Below are 4948 nucleotides of genomic sequence, written 5' to 3'. Positions count from 1 at the left end.
ACTAAACCGCTTCTCTTCCGCCCTTTACGCTGGAGCTTTCGCTTCTGATTGGCTCGTCCCCCGGAAGGGCAGTACTTCCTGTCTCTGTACCTTGGGTTCAAAGGTCGGCTGGCAGGGGTTTGTGTTGACCCGGTCCTGGCACCCGTGACAGGGTTGGGTTTGGCTTCCTCGAGCTGGTACTCCCCGTGCAGGCATCGCCTTCCGGTTCCTTCCTCCCAGTCACCGAATCCAATTAATCCAGGCCTCCGAACGCTCAAGCCAGGCTGTCTCTGTTCATTATTTCCCGGGGTAATTCGAAACTGGAACGGATTCGGGAGCCGAAACTGGCAGGTTTAAAGAGGGAAAAGAACTATTGATACAAATTGCGGTTGGCGCAGTTGTCCTTTGGGGACAGGTGTGGAGTGAGGAAAAACTACTAAATATGTGGATAACACTGAGCAGAAAACAAGATGGCATAATAAAGTTTGAGGTTTATTTCTGGTTTTGTTTTTTGAGACAAGGCTTATCTGTGTAGCCTTGCCAGTCCTCGACTCGGTCTGTAGACCAGGCTGGACTCCAACTCACAGAGATCCGCCTGCCTCCCGAAAGCTGGGATTGAAGGCGTGCGCCACCACGCCAGGCTGACACAATAAAATTTGTGATTATTTTGTTGAGAAACTCATAATGTGGCTGGACAAGCATCCGCATTGTGTGGCACTATATCCAAGCACTAGTCAGCGTTGTAATCGCAGAATGATACTGAGGAGCGTTATCCTTACCTCAGTTTTACTGGAAAATGAAACAGGCACGTAGAAATAAAGGAACTCGAGCCGGATGGTGGTGGTGCATGCCTTTAATCCCAGCACTCGGGAAGCAGAGGCAGGCGGATCGCTGTAAGTTCGAGTCTAGCCTGGTCTACAGAGTTAGTCCAGGACAGCCAAGGCTACACAGAGAAACCTTGTCTCGAAAAACCAATAAAAAATAAAAATAAATAAAGTAACTCAGTTTAAAAATTATATTGCTTCTCCAGCTGGCCACCCATCGTTTTAACATATAACATATGAGCTTTGAGGGGTTGTTCAGATGAGAGAGAGAGAGAAGAGCACTCAAAGCTAGTTGTGGCAAAAAGAAATAGCAAGCGCTAAGATTCCGATGTTAAAAACAGTTCTAGTTTGCTTACTAGATATTTCTGGCAGCTGTGGGATGGATGGGTTGCAGTGGGAATGGCTGACCTAGGGTGGCTTGCCAAAACTTGCCCTGACACACTTTTTGAATGCGTTGAGTTACCTACCTAATTTCAAGTCTTAGGTGCCGTCTGTCAGGTGACTTTGCCTATTCCAACTCTGATCCTTCTCTTATTTCCAAGATCTTGGTTTTGGGTTGTGGTACAGATGTAGGTAGTATGCTTAAGGGTTTTAGAGCTAAGCAAATGTACTCTGTTCTCAAATAGAAGCCACGATGAAGTGGAAGGCTGGGGTGCTTCCAAGGCCAGGGTAAAGTGTCAGGAGAAATCACTCAGCAAGGTGACGGTACTTGGAGTAGAAGGTACAGTTGCCAGTAGGTGACAAGATCAGGGAGCTTAGAGATCTCAGTGGCTAGGTGGCCAGGGACTGGCAGCAAGGATGGCTCAAGAGCACTACCCCATTCCCGAATCATCTTAGAAGGCATTCACAATTACTTGAGGCACGGAATAGACAACAAGATTTGATTCATCGTAGATGGAGTGCCCACTTAGCACAGGGTGTAGGCTAACTCATGTCAGGCCTGTGTATCAGCAGTTAAGGTGTTTGCTTGTGTTGCCAACTACATATTCCTAAGACGTCAGGTAGACCCTTGCCCTCAAACTAACAAACTGTTCAAATCTTCTGACTCCTTCTCATTCTCTGGCTCCTTCTGTCTTCACCTGTGTCTACCTTGTTCTTCCTTCAGTCTGTCTCTGTAAAACTCTCCCAGTAAAACTGCCTCTCCCCCACCCCCTCTCTACCGTGCTCTCCTGAGTCCTCTTTTTCCTGTCTCTTCTGGTAAGAGTTGGGTGTGTCCGATCCTGACTCATTCTGTCAGATCTTTCTCTGATGCTTTTTGTCTGCCTCAATTAGATGGCACTTTCCAACACAGGCACCTTTTTCTTTTCTTTTCTTTTCTTTTCTTTTCTTTTTTTTTTTTTTTTTCTTTCTGGGGCACTGCTGGGGAGGTCGAAGTCTAGCATATCCAGATAGCCAACTGAGCGCCATCCATTATGACAGACTTCCTGCCGATAAGAAAACCAGTTTAGCAAGCACCTGGGGATTCCTGGAGTTCCCCACCCTATGCTAAGGACATCCTCGGCTTAAGCAAATGGACGATTTTGTGGCTTCTTAAATTACATTGCTCAAAGCCTGTAATCTCCCATGAGGGTTAAAAATTGGGAAAAGTTTAAATTTTTAAGTAGCATTTAAAAATTAAGTAACGGGCTGGAGAGATGGCTCAGCGGTTAAGAGGCCTGTCTGTTCTTCCAGAAGTCCTGAATTCAATCCCAGCAACCACATGGTGGCGCAACCATCTATAAAGAGACCTGATGCCCTCTTCTGGACTGCAGGTGTACATGCAGGCAGAGCACTGTATACATAATAATAAATATTTTTAAAAAGTAAGTAACAAACATACTTATTTCTCATCTCTAAGAGTTTCCTTTTGCAAATGAGGTGACCTGGTGGTTTTGTGAGGGGCCCTGTGCAGCAGGCTTGGGGACGAGAGATTCAAGGTTAAGAAATTCTGACCCTGAGCAAGCACAGCTCCTTTTCTGTGTTTAACATTAGAATATCTGTGGGGCTTTTGTGGCCTTGTCAGTTGTGTTAAAGTTTCCTGTCAGTCGTCAGGGGAGCCTCTGTTGCCTTCCACAACTCGAATTGCAGTGGGCTGCCATGCCAGTTGGCGTTTCTGTGGGCTGCTGGAGAGCTGAACTCCAGGGCTCGCGCCTGTGCAGCAAGTGTGTTAGCTGCTGAGCCGTCTCTCTAGCCTGCGGTATTTGCATTAATGAATATTTCCTGTGTACACTTTTACCCTCAGGCCTTCCGCTCGGCACCACTGTTCCCAGCACCCAGGGAAGAAGATGAGAGAGGGTGAGAGCATGGACCTGCCTCCCTACCCAACCCTGCACCTCCCCCAACCCAGACAGGTTTCTCTGTGGCACCTGGCTGTCCTGGGACCTGCTCTATAGAACAGCCTGGCCGCCAACTCAGAGCGCCACCGGCCTCTGTCTCCTGAGTGCACCACTGCACCGCTGGACTCTGGTTCTTTTGTTGTTGGTTTAACATTATATACACACATATATTGTGGTGGGCACTCAAAGGTGTCACAGCAGACATGTGGAGGCCAGGCTTGGTGAATGTGTCACAGCGGATGTCTGGAGGCCAGGCTTGGTGAATGTGTCACAGCGGATGTCTGGAGGCCAGGCTTGGTGGATGTGTCACAGCGGATGTCTGGAGGCCAGGCTTGGTGGATGTGTCACAGCGGATGTCTGGAGGCCAGGCTTGGTGGATGTGTCACAGCGGATGTCTGGAGGCCAGGCTTGGTAGATGTGTCACAGCGGACGTGTGTAGGTCAGGCGCCTTTTCCTGCTGAGTCATCTCAAGGACCCTTCATTGTTTATTCTTTCCACCTAGAATAAAAATTATACACAGCCCTTTAAAAAATGCAAACAAGCCGGGTGTGGTGGCGCACACCTTTAATCCCAGCACTCGGGAGGCAGAGGCAGGCGGATCGCTGTGAGTTCGAGGCCAGCCTGGTCTACAAAGTGAGTCCAGGACAGCCAAGGCTACACAGAGAAAACCTGTCTCGAAAAACAAAAAATAAAAAAATAAAAATAAAAAAAAAATGCAAACAATACTACAAGTGAATGGGGAGGTTGTGTGTGTGTGTGTGTGCCACAAAGTAAGATATGGGCCTCATATCCAAACTCACTGAGGATGGTCTGGAACTCCCGATCCTCCTGCCAGTCCTGAGTTCTAGAATTACAGGTTTGTTTTGCCACTTCCCGTTTTTCTATTCACAGTAGAGATTGAACTTTTGGCCTCGTCTGTGTTAGGCAAGTGCCTTACTGAGTCATGACTTTAGCATCCTTTTGCTATGTTTATTTACAGAGTTTTCATCTATAGTCATAAGACATATTGATATTTAACTGTTCACTAAGGAGTACTTAGCTTGCTTCAAAAGTATGTTTCTGTTTCTACTATCTTTCAGGAATTCTCCATTTATGCTCCCATGAGCTATTTCAATGTGCAGAAGTACTTGCTTCCAAACTTAACGACCTGCATTTATTCCTGGTATCCACAAGGTAAAAGGAGAGAAGAAACCCACAAATTGTCCTCTGACCTCCACACATGGACACAAGCAGATATGCACACAACCACATAAATAAGTCTAATTTAAAAACGTTGAGAATGAAAACTCTGCGATGCATTGTTTAATCAAAGTACCTCCTACTTTACCATCTAACCAAAAAAAAATTTTTGGCATTACTGATACACTATCAGAAGTAAATTCCTGAGGTCAACTTTAGTCTCAAAGGTCTAAGGAAGCAGTTAATTTTTTCACATGTGCAGAAGATCAGTCTCATACACAACAGCTTATCATTTGAATGCCAGACCAGCGGGCTTAGATTTTCTTTAGGTTTTCTTAGGTTTGTTTGCTTTGTGAGCAGAATAACAGAGCTTTCGAAGGGTCAACAACTCTGGCAAGATCTATCATCACTCTACTACTAATGTCTGTCTTGGTTTGTATGAGTCTTTATTCTAGTAGTTTCTACAGTTCTACAGGCAGAACCTGTAAGAGAGAACAGGCTGCATAAGGAGGCAGTAAGGAAGGATTGACTAGATCTGTTTACTTCCTGAAGGAGCCCTGGAGAGGAAACTCTCAACAGACACCAACCATTAACCCTAGGCAAGGTCTTCTAGACAGAAATTGTCATCATAAGGATAATTCAGCTCTGAAA

Source organism: Acomys russatus, chromosome 20, assembly GCF_903995435.1.
Source record: "Acomys russatus chromosome 20, mAcoRus1.1, whole genome shotgun sequence".
Lineage (NCBI taxonomy): Eukaryota > Metazoa > Chordata > Mammalia > Rodentia > Muridae > Acomys > Acomys russatus.
The sequence above is the reverse complement of the archived record's forward strand: the minus strand, read 5'-3'. Positions refer to the sequence as shown.